General features: G+C 38.5%; 2 long non-coding RNA genes across 4 annotated transcripts in view; both read right to left on the reverse strand.

The window, feature by feature from the left end:
• Positions 1 to 391: 391 nt before the first annotated feature.
• LOC144296942 (uncharacterized) overlaps positions 392 to 15,241 on the reverse strand; it is a 51,029-nt gene continuing 36,179 nt past the window's right edge. For all 3 annotated transcript variants that reach the window (XR_013363883.1, XR_013363882.1, XR_013363884.1), the window contains one exon: positions 392 to 589. This is a non-coding gene — a long non-coding RNA (uncharacterized LOC144296942). The remainder of the gene's footprint in view (positions 590 to 15,241) is intronic.
• On the reverse strand, positions 1,928 to 13,989 carry LOC144296945 (uncharacterized). The gene is made up of 2 exons (XR_013363895.1): positions 11,189 to 13,989; positions 1,928 to 7,289 (listed from the first exon to the last, which is right to left on the reverse strand). It is a non-coding gene; the product is annotated as an uncharacterized LOC144296945 (long non-coding RNA).

Raw genomic sequence — 15,241 nt, forward strand, 5'->3', positions numbered from 1 at the left:
CTCTCTCTCTCTGTGACTATCATAAATAAATAAAAAAAAAAAAATTAAAAAAAAAAAAGAAAGAAAGAAAAAAGAAAGAAAGAGAAAGAAGAAAGAAAGAAAGAAAGAAAGAAAGAAAGAAAGAAAGAAAGAAAGAAAGAAAGGAAGAAAGAAAGAAAAAGAAAGAGAGAAAGGAAGGAAGGAAGGAGGGATCCCTGGGTGGCTCAGTGGTTTAGCACCTGCCTTCAGCCCAGGGCATGATCCTGGAGTCCCAGGATCAAGTCCCGCATCAGGCTCCCTACATGAAGCCTGCTTCTCCCTCTGCCTGTGTCTCTGCCTCTGTGTGTGTGTGTCTCTCATGAATAAATAAATAAAATCTTAAAAAAAAAAAAAAGGAAGAAAGCAAAAGAGAAACATTAGAGCCATTTTTTATTATAAACCAATATATAGAGGCACCTGGGTGGCTCAGTGGTTGAGTGTCTGCCTTTGGCTCAGAGTATGATCCTGGAGTCCAGGGATCGAGTCTTGCATTGGGCTCCCTACATGGAGCCTGCTTCTCCCTCTGCGTGTGTCTCGGCCTCTCTGTCTCTCATGAATAAATAAATAAAATCTAAAAAAAGAAAAGAAAGAAAAAGAAAAATTAGAGTCATTTTTTATTATAAACCAATAAATAGGGGCACCTGGGTGGCTCGGTGATTGAGCCTCTGCCTTTGGCTCAGGATGTGATCCTGGAGACCCGGGATCAAGTCCCACATTGGGTTCCCTGCATGGAGCCTGCTTCTCCCTCTGCCTGTGTCTCTGCCTCTCTCTCTTTGTCTCTCATGAATGAATGAATAAAATCTTTGAAAAAAACAAGAAACCAATATATAATCTAATATAATGTATATTATAATCAGATGTTTTAAATAGGTTTTTGTGGTGGCCCAAGCATCTGATAGCCAAAATAGCACTGCCTTCTTAGATCACAGCCTACTTAAATTGGGCAAGGAAAAGGTGGCTTGTAATGACTTGCCCATCAATGTGGGGTCTTGTGTTTGACTACTTTGCCAATAACTCTACCAGTCAAGTGGCATAATGTCTTCCATCACAGTAATACCACCACCACCTCATATTTATAAAGCCCCTTGGGGTTTTAAATGCATCTCCTCGCCCATGATCTCATTTGATATCTAGTCCTCAACACTGTATCATTATATTACATGGCTGGAAGGTAAGAACTTCTAGAATATTATTTTTACTGTCTGAGTGCAGGAGTGTGTCACCATCCAGTGGATTTAGGGAGGGAAGGTAAAATCCAGAGACTTATTCGCAGTTCTGACTCAGCAGACTGAAAGCTTTCACTGCCTAATGATTCCTTTTTTCCTTCCTTCCTTTTCTTTGTTTTTCTTTTCTTTTTTCTTTCTGGTTTTCTTTTTCTGGAATTTTACTTAAAAACAGCTCACCCACTTCCCCCACCTTCCACCTCCTGGCCCTTGTAACCACCAATCTGTTCCCTGGATCTATGAGTTTAATTTTTGGTTGGTTTGTTTAGATTCTACATATAAGAGAGATCATGTGATATTTCCTTTTCTCTGTCTGACTTATTTCACTTAGCATAATGCTCTCAAGATCTACCCATGTTGTCCTAAATGGCAATATTTCATTCTTTTTTATGGCTGAGTATTATTTCATTGTAAATGCATATCACATCCTCTTTATCCATTCATCTGTGGATGGTTAAGTTATTTCCATACCTTGGCTATTGTAAATAATGCTGCAATGAATATGAGGATGCATGTATCTTATTGAATTAATGCTTTTTTTTTGGCTAAAAACCCAGAAGCAGAATTACTGGATCATATGGTAGTTCTATTTTTAATTTTGGGGGGGAACCTCCATACTGCTTCCCATAGTGGTTGTATTAATTTACATTCCTACCAACAGTGCAGAAGTTTCCCTTTTCTCCACATTTTTGCCAACACTTGATACTTCTAGTTTTTTTTTTTTTTTGTCAACCTTTTGATAACAGCCATACTAACAGGTGCTTAGTGATAGATCATTGTGGTTTTGATTTGCGTTTCCCTGATGATTAATGATGTTAAGCATCTTTTCATGTACCTGCTGGCCATATGTATGCCTTCTTTGGGAAAATGTCTATACAGACCTTCTGCCCCACGTTCATTTTTTACTATTGAGTTGTATGAGTTCTTTAGGTTTTTTGGATTATTAGCCCCTTATTGGATACATGATTTGTAATTATTTTCTCTGTTGTCTTTTCATTTTGTTGATCACTTCCTTTGCTGTTCAGAAGCTTTTTTGGTTTGATGTGGTCTCACCCATTTATTTTTGCTTTTGTTGCTTTTGGTTTCAATTTTTAAAATGTCAGATTACAAAAATCATCTCCAAGACCAATGTCAACAAGAAGCTTACTGCTTACATTTTCTTCTAGGAGTTTTACGATTCAGGTCTCATGTCTGTCTTTAATCTATTTTGAGTTAATTTTTGTGTATGGGGTAAGAGAGTTTCATTCTTTTCGTGTAACTGTCCAATTTTCCCAACACCATTTATTGAAGATACTATTCCTTCTCTCATTGTACACTCTTACTCCTTTGTCGTAAATTAACTGACCATATATGCATGAGTTTATTTCTAATCTATTCTGTTCCGTTGATCTATGTTTTTGTTTTTATGCCAATACTATACTGTTTTTGGGCAGCCCGAGTGGCTCTGTGGTTTAGCGCCACCTTTAGCCCAGGGCCTGATCCTGGAGACCCAGGATTGAGTCCCACGTTGGGCTCCCTGCATGGAGCTTACTTCTCCCCCAGCCTGTGTCTCTGCCTCTCTCTCTCTGTGTCTCTCATGAATAAAGAAATAAATAAATCTTTAAAAAAATATGTTATACTGTTTTAATTACTATGTGTTGCAATATAGTTTGAAATCATCATGGTGAAACCAACATGGAGCATGGTGCGTCCATCTTTGTTCTTGCTCAAGATTAATTTGGCTATTTGGGGTTTTCTGTGCCTCAAATAAAATTTTTAGGATCATTCAATTTCTGTGAAAAATGCCATTAGAATTCTGATAGAGATTGCACTGAATCTGTATATTTCTTTGAGTAGTATGGACATCCTAACAATATTAATTCTTCCAATCCATGACCATGGGATTTCTTTCCATTTATTTGTGTCTTCTTTAATTTCTTTCATTAATGTCTTATAGTTTTTATTGTAGATGAAATTTACAATGGGATTGTTTTCTTAATTTCTCTCTCTGATAGTTTGCTATTAGTATAAACACAACAGATTTTTGTATATTGATTTTATATCCTACAACTTTACTGAATTCATTTCTTAGTTCTGTCCAGTCTTTTGATGGAATTGTTAGATTCTTCTATATACAATATCATGTCATCTGCAAACTGTGAAAGTTTTACTTCTTCTTTCCAGTTTTATTTCCTCTTTTTTTTTTTTTCTGGCCTAATTGTACTGGGTAGGACGTCCAATACTATGTTACGTAAAAGTAGTGAGGGTTGAACCTTGTCTTGTTCTGGATCTTGGAGGAAAAGCTTTTGCTTTTCACCATTAGGTATGATGTTATCTATGGGCTTGTCATCTGTGGCCTTTATTTGTTGAGGTAAGCTCCCTCTATGTCTGCTCTGGTCAGAGTTTTTATCATAAGTGGATGTTGAATTTTGTCAAATGCTTTTTCTGCATCTTTTGAGATGATCATATGTTTTTAATTTTTTTTATTGAAGTGAAGTATAATTAACATACAGTGTTACACCAGTTTAAGGTATACAACATAATGATTCAACAATTTGATACATTATTTGGTGCTCAGTATGTAATTGTAGTCACCATCTATCACCAAACAATGCTATTAAAATCTTATCAACTATATTCCATACACTGCACTGTTCATCTCCATAACTTATTTATTTTGTAACTGAAACTTTGTACCCCTTAATTCCCTTTATCTATTTCAGACATTCCCCTGCCGACCCCTCTTCTGGCAACCATTAGTTTGTTCTGTGTAGTTAAGAGTCTGGGTTTTGTCTTTTTTTTCTTTGTTTGTTTGTTTTCTTAAATTTCTTATATGAGTGAAATCATATGGCATTTGCCCTTGTTTGTGTAACTGATTTCATTTAGCATTATACTTTTTAGGTCCATCCATGTTGCAAATGGTTAGACCTCATTATTTATTATAGCTGAGTAATATTCCTCTGTGTGTGTGTGTGTGTGTGTGTGTGTGTGTGTGTGTGTGTCTCACTTGGGTTGCTGTTTATCCTTCATTTTATTAAGATGGTATATCACAGATTGATTTATTCTGGCATCCCTGGAGTAAAGCCCATTTGATCATGGTGAATGATCCTTTTAACGTATAGTTGAATTTGGTTTTTATGTTGTTGAAAATTTTTGCATCTAGGTTCATCACTGATATTGGTCTGTAATTGTCTTTTTGTGTGCGTGGCATCTCTGTCTGGTTTTGGTGCCAGGGTAATGCTGCCCTTATAAAATGTGTTTGGAAGAGTTCCCCTCTTTTCAATTTTTTAAGAAGAATCTGAGGACTAGTATTAATTCTTCTTTGAATGTTTGGCTAGAATTCACCAGTTAAGCCTTCTAGGCCTAGACTTTTGTTGATTGGAGGGTTTTTGATGACTGATTCATTCTCCCTGCTGATAATTAATCTGTTCAGATTTTCTATTTCATAATGATTCATACTTGGTAGATTGCATGTATCTAGGAATTTATCCATTTCTTCTAGGTTGTCCAATTTGTTTGCATATAATTAATTGTTCATAGTAGTCTCATGATCTTTTGTGGTTCTGTGGTGTTGGTTGTAATATCTCCTCTTTCATTTATCATTTTATTTATTTGAGTCCTCTCTCTTTTTTTTTTTTTTTTTTTTTTTGGTGAATCTAACTGAAGTTTTGTCAATTTTATTTATCTTTCCAAAGAATAAGCTCTTACTTTCATTGATCTTTTCTGTTGTCCTATAGTCTGTTTCATGTTTTCTGCTCTAATCTTTATTATTTTCTTCCTTCTACTAACTTTGGGCTTCATTTGTTCTTTTTCTAATTACTTGAGGTATAAAGTTAGGTGTTTATTTGAGACTGTCCTTGTTTCTTGAGGTAGGCATTTATCACTATGAACTTCTTTCTTAGAATTACTTTTACTGCATCCCATAAATTTTGGCATGTTACATTTCCACTTCTGTCTGTCCCAATGTATTTTTTAATTTTCCAGTTTTCTTTATGCGATTAATTTCTAGTTTCATATCACTGTGGTTGGAAAAAATACTTGATATGATTTCAACCCTTTTTAAATGTAGTATGACTTGTTTTGTGGCTTAACATATGCTCTATCTTGGAAAATGTTCCAGGTATACTTGAGAAGACTATGTGTTGTGTTGCTTTTGGATGAAATGTTCTGTAAATATCTAAGTCCATTTGGTCTAACATGTCATGTAAGGTCAATATTTTTTTATTGATTTTTCTGTCTAGATAATCCATCCATTGATAGTGGTATTAAAGTCCCCTACTATTACTGTATTACTATTTATTTCTTCCTTTAAGGCTGTTAATATCTGGGTCATATATTTAGGTGCTCCTATGTTGGATGCATAAATATTTACAAATGTTATATCCTCTTGTTGAATGGACCCCTTTGTCTTTTAATAATGTTTCTTTTATTTTAGTTTTTGTTTTAAAGTCTATTTTGTCTGGTATAAATATAGCTACTTCAACTTTCTTTTCATTTCTATTTGCATGAATTATCTTTTCCAGTTTCACTCTCAGTTTGTGTGGCCTTACATCTAAAGTGTATCTCTTACAGGCAGCGTATAGATAGGTATTGTGTTTTTATCTTTCCAGGCACTGTATACCTTTTGATTGGAGAATTTGGTCCTTTTACACTTAAAATTATCATCAGTAAATATGTGCTTATTGTCATTTAGTTGTTTTCTGGATGTTTTTATAGTTCCTCTCTTTCTTCTTTTCTTGCTATCTCCCTTTACAGTTTGAAGATTTTCATTAGTGGTACAGTTACATTCTGTTCTCTTTATTATTTGTATATTTACTATAGGTTTTTGCCTTGTGGTTACCATGAGGCTTCCACATTACAATTTATATCTATAAATTTATTGTAAGTTGAAAACAACCTAAGTTTGATCTCATTCTAAAGCTCACTATTTTTACTCTCCTTCCATGTTTTATGTTTTTGATGTCATGTTTTACATCTTTTGAGCCCGTGTATCCCTTAGTTAATAATTGAAGTCATAGGTATTTTTCCTACTTTTGTCTTTTAACCTTCATACTAACTTTATAAGTATTTAACCCATGATCTTTACTACTACCTTTACTTTTCCAGTGAGATTTAATCTTCTTTCATATATATTCTTATTACTAATTAGTGCCCTTTATTCAGCTTAAAGAGGTCCCTTTAATATTTCTTGTAAGGATGGCTTAGTGGTGATCAACTTCTTTAGCTTTTGCTTGTCTAAAAAGCTTTTTCTTTCCTTCAATTCTGAATGTAGGTAGAATATTCTTGGTTGGGAATTTTGTTCTTTCAGCACTTTGAATATATTGTGCCACTGCCTTCTGGCCTGAAAAGTGTGTACTGAAAAATCTGCTCGTGGTCTTATGGGGGTTCCCATATCATTGTACGTAACAAAACAAGTTTTGGGTTTTTTTTTCTTCCTGCTTTTAATATACTTGTCTTTAAATTTTGATATTTTAATGTGTCTTGGTGTGGGTATCTTTGGGTTCTTCCTATTTGGAAGTTTCTAGGCTTGCTGGATCTGGGTGTGTGCTTCCTTCCTGAAGTTAAGAAAGTTTTCAGCCATTATTTCTTCAAATAAGAATTCTGCCTTTTTCTCTCTTTCTTCTCCATCTGGAAGCCCCAAATTGCAAATGTTAATCCATTTGATGTTGTCCCATAATCCCTTTATACTATCTTCACTTTTTTTTAATTCTTTGTTTCTTTTTGTTGCTCTAATTGGGTGAGTTCCACTGCCTTGTCTTCAAGCTGACTGATCTTTTTTTCCTGCTTCATCAAGTCTGCTATTGAACCCCATAATGTAGTCTTCAGTTTAGTTATTATATTCTTTAGCTCCATAACTCCTAATTGGTACTTTCTTACACCTTCCACCTCTTTGTTGAAGTTCTCACTGTGCTCATTCATTTTTCTCCCCAATTCAGTATCTTTATGGCCATTACTTGAACTCTTTATCAGGTATTTTACTGATCTCCATTCACTAAGGTTTTTTCTAAGCTTTTATCTTGTTTTTTCATTTGGAATATACTTCTCTGCTTCTTCATTTCGCTTGACTCTCTGTGTCAAGACACAAAAGCACAAACCATAAAATAAAAGACTGATAATATGATAACATGATAATAAAGAAAAGATCTAAACATAAAAAGACAGTATGAACAGTAAAAAGTAAACAAACAAACAAACAAATGCCAGACTGGGAGATGATGTTTACAAAGCATAATGCTGGCATTTGATTTGCATCCTAAAAAAATGTACTTTAAAAATCAAAGAAAAAGAAAAGATAAAAAGCTAAATTTAAAAATGAACAAAGGGTATGAGTAGGCAATTTTAAAAGATGCATCAGGGAAATGCAAATTAAAACCCGACATCTTACAGATTAGAAAAAGTTTAAAAGTCTGACAATTCCAAGTATTGGCAATGATGTGGAAAGATGACTCTTACACTCTGTTGAGAAGGAGCATAAATTGGAAGAACCAGTTTGGAAAGTGTACCATAGACACCAAAATTACACTTCTAAATATAAGCTCTCTAAAGCCATGATTTTCAAACAGTAGGTCTCAATCCATGCAAGTTAATAAATCACACTCACCTTTTTTTTTTTTGAAGTAAGGCAAAAATAAAAAGAACAGAATATGCCACAGAGGCTCACAAATAGTAAAAGTTTAGTTTTGTGAAACTTTTGTTTCAGTTATGGTTATTCTGAGCACAGCATACAAAATTTATTTCTTATTGGGAGTCAAGGTCAAAAATATTTGAAAACCATTGCTTAGAACAGCAGTTCTCAAAATGTGGCCCAGAAATTCCTGAGAGTCCCTAATGTTAATGGTAGGTCTTCATGAAAAGGATTTTTTTTTTTATGTTGTCCCAGCACACAAAGACCTGTGACTTATTTTTCACAATTTATGTGACTGATTTCATGTATTTTGACATTTTGGTCATATATGTGTAAGTATACACCTACCTGAAAATGATCTCAGGGTTGTGGGATCAAGCCCCATGTGGGGCTCTGTGTTCAGAAGGGACTCTGCTAGAGATTCCCTCTCTCTCCCTCTCTTTCTGCCTGTGCCCCTCCTCCATCTCTCTTGCTCTCTAAAAGTAAATAAATCTTTAAAAAAAAGAATCTTAAAAAAATGGTAGAAAAACTTTCAAGTTGAGTTATCCTCTCAAAGTCATCACCAATCATTACAACTGAAATGTTTAGGTTATACAAAGTGTAATGGTAGGTCTTCATGAAAAGGATTTTTTTTTATGTTGTCCCAGCACACAAAGACCTGTGACTTATTTTTCACAATTTATGCGACTGATTTCATGTATTTTGACATTTTGGAAAATGCATTTTTTTTTCTTTCTGATAAGTTGGGACAACTTGTGCCTCTCCATCTCTATGATATAATTATAGGAGCAGTGCTGAGGCATGTATTACACCAGTATAAACAAAAGGGCCACATCCAGAATGAGGGATAAAGATTTAATCCCCAAAACTGGTAATTGTCAAAATTAGAGATGTGACATTTTTCCTTAAGCCAAAATCTCTCAAAAATAAGGAGGAGCACACACACACACAATTAGCAAATGATAGTCATATGCAGTCCTATTTTCTCTGTTAAATAAAAAATACACACTAAAATCATGAGATATTATTGTTTTGTCTTTCAAGGTACCAAAGATTTTTTTTATAGGAAATATTCCATCCAGCAAGAATTGGACAATACATACAGAGTGAATTCATACATTTTTTTAAAGGAACAGAAATATATGCTGTATATACATTGCAAACAATATATATATACAATATATATACATGTATACAATTATACATCACCTATATACACTGTATTACATAATATATGTAGTGTTTCCCAGAGTTCCTTTGCAAAACCTTGGCTAGGCACACAGGTCTAGCACCAGGTACAACACTAGCACTGTAGAGTGTTGAAAAGCATTTGGTGACAAGGTATTATCCTAGTCTAATGTGATTGGGGAACACTGGGTTAAACAAACTGAAATAAATTTTCTTTAATAAGCTGATGTGCATAATAATAAACCTCCAAAAGATGATCTTTTGAATGCAGCAGTACCCAAACTTATTTATGATGATACCCTCCTTTCAAGGAAATTTCCTTGTGAATAATTTCACTAGAACACAGTCCAGGAAATGATGCACCTCACCATCTACAGTGCTCCATATCTCTATAATCTCATCCCTAGAATCATAAAGGGAATTGGCACCTGCGTAATAATTCATACGGTTGGCAAGGCTGTGGTCCTGTATAGATGCTGTCTTGTTATTACAATTGAAAACATAGAGGATTTTGTTGATATTCTTTGAAATAAGACATCACCCTTTACAATGAAAACTTCTGTCCTCAAGCTCTCCTCACTTGCTATATCCCTAATAGGGAGACTTCTCTGCTGTGAAAACCATCACTGAGAAGATACACAAATAGGGAAGTCGGAACTTTTTCTACTTTATCGGCAAAACACAGAAATGTCTCTAGAATTTTTTTAGACACAATACCTGTAATTCTTCCATGAAAATGTTAAATACCCAAAAGAGAAGTATTGACTTTACAGAAGTCGACACACGGAATCGTTCCTGGCCTTTAACGTTAGATTTGCCTGTCTCGGCAGACTAATTGTTAGCATCCCTGCCTGAGGGAGTAGAGCAGGGTGGGGGGAGGTGCAGGGAGGGGTGTGGGGCAGGTAATGCCATCAGCTGTTGCATGTGGAACTGCACCTGTGTGCCTACCCAGAGCTCTTTGAAGAAGTGTAGTCCCATCCAGAATGTTTCTAGTCACTTGAATATTGGTGAAGACAAGTACATTGCTCCTTACCTTTGGCAAAAATGCCCGAGTCATGCTGGCTCCTCTTTCTTTTGGACTCTTACAGAATACTAATTTCAACTCAGACAATCTTGGAAAGGGTAAGAAGGAATTTTTTTCCTCCTCTTCTCTGCACCCTCCAGCCAAGCTTTATTTTTTTTTTCCCCCAGCAGAGGGGTCCTCAATCCCCTCTATCCCCTGCCAACCCAGATGGCCTAACTTTCCATTTGGTGAAACTATTATGTCCAAACCCTTGACCATGGCCACCCACTCTTTGTCTTCCTCTTCTCTTCTAGCTGACTTAATTTTTTGTCTTCCTTCTCTCCATCTAGATCTCAAAGCAAAACCCCATTCTTTGCTTCTTGTTTGTACCCTCTTTATTATTTTCAGGGTGAAGTTCCCAGCAGTCCTCCTCGACTTCCTGTCTCGAGGTAGAGAAGTGTCAGACAGACCAGGGCTCAAACTCCAACTCAGCTACTGTGTGGATTTGTGCTCTGGTTCCCTCATCTGTACAACAGGTATTTCTCTAGATACTTTCCAGAATTTGGGGAGAAATAAATGTATGCAAAGTACCTGATACTTAATTGGTGCTAACGAAATGGGACCAATTATTACTGTTGTTACGTTAATTATTATCACTTCAATCTACCAGTGATCCTTTTTCCTGGACTTGCCCTCACTGTGCTCCGATCACTGTCCTCTCCCTTCTCTGATAGAGGCATGGGGCCCTGATCCATCCCCGAATTCCTAGGTCTTTTGGCCAAGGGCATTTGGTTACTAACAAGAGCTTCTCCTCCCATCTGCTTGGGAAGTGACCCATGGGTCACAATATTTTGCCGGAAGGCAATTACAACTAAATGAGAGTAGGAGATTTCACAACACCAGGCTACTACCTCTCCTGACCAAAGTGAAAATGTGGAGACTTTGGCCACAACTGGGAGTAAGGACTTCCCGTGCTTTCTCCCGTTAATTTCAAGGGCGAGGCCTCATTCCAGATATCTCCACAGCAAGAGGCTTCCTTCTCTCACATTTTAACTGTAGCCCCTGGCGCCAGACCCTCCCTCCATAGAGAATGTGGAGAACTCATTGTCTGGCCCAGAATTTGCTAAACTGAGGAACCTCGCCCTTACTAACCTGCTGTCCTGGTCCAATTGTCTCCGGAGAATTCGGCGCCCCAGGGGAGGGTCCAGCACAGCTGCAGCCTGCAGTAAGCAGCCCCTCAGATAAACAGGCACCTCCCTTGCCAGCACTGAGAGAAAAGCCAGGCCCCCGGGGCTCGGGGCCAGAGGAATTTAGAGGGCCTCCTCTCCGTTGGGTCAGCCATTTCCCTGAGCCCCAAGGCCCTCCGCACCCGCCCTTCCTCTGCCCTCTCCAGAGGGGTCACAGCTCCTCAGCCCACCCGTCCACTCCGACTCAGCCCCCTTATCCACCCCAACCTGCCTCCACCACTACTTCTAGGCTTTTCCTTGCTCCTCCCTGTACATGGAAAAAGCCAGCACAGTCCCTCCCATTCTGACCTACTACCTTGGAAGGCACAGATGGAGAGATTTTTTTTTCATTGTGCAACCCTCTTGACACCAGCCCTGTTTAGGGAGAGAGGAGGAGGGACCACCAGTGTTTGGGTCTTTCCAATTTCTCTGTGGTTGAGCTCTCCTCCATGGGACTCAGTTAGCAAGACTGCGAATAGTAGAGATGACAGCTCTCAGGCGGACTGTACTAGATATTCCTACTCTTTTCTAGAAAACCTGTTCTGCTCACTGTCTGACAGAGGCAGCTTTAACTTTCCACGAGATCTTAACTGCACAGGCCATGACTGATTGGATCACAGGTTAACAGCTGACCAAAAGAAAAGCCAGTCGACTGGCTGGGCCATGGCTGGTGACTCATGTGGCCGGGCTCAAACAAAGTGGGCCAGTCCAATTTCTCTCATACATTGTGTGTTAAAACACACAAGTCTGTTGCAATCAATGGTGGCTAGGAAGCCACTGGAGCCACATGCAAGATGAGTAAGCAAAGGAATCTGGCCAAGAGAGAGGAAGAGAGTGCAGAAGTATGGGCAGAAGCACAGAGCAGAAGGCCACATAGGGACTGAGGAACAGAGACCTACCCCTGTTGTGGGTCCCAGCCCCCAGCAACCCCTGTGAGCCTGACTTGACCGTTCATCTTTGTCCTGTGAGATTCTTCTATAAACTCTCATTCACACCTCTTCTGACCAGAGCTAGCTCCAACAGGCTTTGTTTCTTTGCAAGCATAAGAATCTTGACTAAAACAGTTTATTCCAAATAGACACCAATGTCTCCAATGATTCCTCCAAACATGCTGCATTACAGTTTGAGTCTCCTGTTAGTTTGTCTACAAGAGTAAAAAACATAGCCATCACTTCCTGAACACTTTCTTTCATGCCAGGGAATGTGCTAAGAGCTTCATACACATTGTCTCACCTCTTCTCATCTCAGCCCTATGATGTAATATTATTATTCCTGTTTTACATGTAAGAAAACCGGCACCTTGAGAGCTGATGTAAATTGCCCAAGGTCATGCACTTTCCCAGGAGCAGAACCCAGCATCTAAGTCTAGTTGGTATGATTCCAAGACTGTACTCTCCACCACCAAGATTTGTCTCCCATATAATCTGACAAGGCAAGATGAAGCCATGTCACTGCTACCTACAGGCATGTGGTTACAGGCCTCCAGAGGCTCTCCTGAGAACGACCCAATATTCCAGAGCTACAAACCAACAGGGATGCCCAAAGCGGGATGCAGAATTATGGAAACAACCACAGATACTGCTCACAACGCCTAGTGTCCCACAGGTGTGTCCTAAAGGACATCAGACATGTACAGGCCCAACCCCCTGCTCACTGCAGGCTTTCGAAAGCAAATGTGGGGGCGCCTGGGTGGCTCAGTCTGTTAAGTGCCAGACTCTTGATTTCAGCCCAGGTATGATCTCAGGATCTCGAGGTAGAGCCCACATCAGGCTCCTGCTCAATGCAGAGTCTGCTTGAGTATCTTTCCTCCTCTGTCCCCCACTATTCCTCCCCTGCACCCCAGCTTGTGCTAAACAAATAAGTAAAATCTTTTTTAAAAAAGAAAGAAAGAAAATGGAATTAAAAGCAGGTTAGAAAAGGCAGCTACACCTGCAAAATTACCTACAACAGTGATGACCTTTTGAGGAACAATTTCAAATATACTGAGTAATAGATCCATTTTATTTTTTAAAAATCCTCCCTCAGTTTACCCCTTGTTGAACCCTAAGCATTGTTTAAAATTGACATTTTCTAAAGTAATTTCCTGGGGATGTTTTTTATTGTTAGGCTCCCATTTTGTTGCTATTCAACCCATGAAACCTGTCCATTTGTGCGGGAAAAGATAAAAATAGGTGCAGGTTGACGCTCTTATGAAGTATAGATGGCAGCAAAATATTCGCCAAGAGGCTCAAGTCCCACTTCTGATCAACGACTATTGATTATCCCTCCAGACTATCTTCTAGGATAATGGAAATCATACTAGGTGAAATCGTTTTATTGAAAAACACATTTATCTTTTCAGGGCAGCTGAGTGACTGGTCCAGGGGGCCATGCATAAGTAGAACACTCTTATGGGAAGGAAGGCGATGATAAAGGCAGATAGTAATTAAATGTGCCCTAGAAGTTGCTGGGGGTTTTTTAAACTAGATCTGTAATTATAGGGCTACTAAAGATGTGAAGGATATAGTTAAGGTTTCGTCAGCACTTTTATTGTAATACTTAGTGGGATTAGTCATTTTAGTGTTGCCTTTCTATGCCAAAAATGGAAGACAGCTGTTTGTGCTCCAAAAACTGTTTTTTAAAGGATAGTTCTGTTTATCAAGTGTCTTTTGCCACCAGGAAAACGTATCTTAAAGCTTTTGCACTGTCAAAATGAAGTAAGTCGGAATGATTACTTTAGCTGTTCTGTTACTCTGAGATAATGACAGGAAGCTTTCAATATGCAGAAAAGCCATGCAGGGATGCTAGGGAATATCGGGTACACAAATATTCCAATTCCCATCTCCTGCCAAAAGGTATTCCTGATGGCACTGGTCAGTCCCTAAGTTCATTCCCTGAGCTCGAAAGCAGCACAGGAATATTGAGAGGCAGCTGTATGAGGGCTTGGTGACCTATATCAAGGCCATCTTGTCACCCAAGGACAGAAAGCCAGATTCTTTTGTAAGACGGCACCTCTTACTGAATCAGATCTAGATCCAGGAGTTGTGACTGGCTTGGATGTAGTCATCTTCCCAAGTATAAACCTCAAGAATGTGTTTCCACTAGTATATTAAATATTTGCAATCTCACACACCAACAAATCTGGAACCTAATTAAATTTTAAACAAAGCTCGTGTTTATCATTTGTTCTTGGTTCCAACTTGTCAAGTTTCTCCAAGAGAGGTCATATTTATTTATCTCTCTTCTGTGAATGTTTTGAAGACTGTCTTATTCTTTCTTCCAGAGGTACCCAGTTATTTTGTTTCTCAATTCAATCAGTGACCGAATAGGAAATCTGATGTGTGGCTTTACAGAAGGGGTTAAAAAAGAAATCCATAAAATGACCCTGACTCTTTTATTTTTTGTTTCCTTTTTTACCATATATTATCTTGTTTGGGATTTTGTTGTAGTCCTAAGGCACTGACTTTTAATAAGGTTATACTCCAGTTAGTGTATAAAGACATAAAACATTTAAATGATGAACACAAATCGGCATGCTAAAGGTGCTACTGGCACAGATAGGGCCGCGCAACTCAGATCCCCCCTTCCAGAAAGGACTCACCGCCCAGCTGCGAGGACTATGGTGAGCCTGCAGCCTCCAGCTGTAGCTCCCTCGGCTTTCAGGTCAAGGCCATGCTCCTCTCAGGAGGCCCCCAGAGAGCTGAACAGCACAGTAGTATAGGGTCTGGCCATTTCCACCCAACAAGTAGCCCTCTAGCAGGCCATCTTTGCCCCAGGACTCTCCATTGAGCCGACACTACCAGGTCAGCGTGCAGGGCGATGGCTCCCTGTGCCTGATTCCACCTCCCCTTCTTTTCCTTTCATGGAGATCACTCCTCAGTAAACTTCTGCAATTCTAACTGTATCTCAGAAACATACCCTAACCTGCAACAATGTCAAAATGTTAACAGAAATCAAGAATGGGTTGGGACCAGGATGCCGTGGGTGTGCTTGTATGTCA

Source organism: Canis aureus, chromosome 25, assembly GCF_053574225.1.
Source record: "Canis aureus isolate CA01 chromosome 25, VMU_Caureus_v.1.0, whole genome shotgun sequence".
In the NCBI taxonomy this organism is placed as follows: Eukaryota; Metazoa; Chordata; class Mammalia; order Carnivora; family Canidae; genus Canis; species Canis aureus.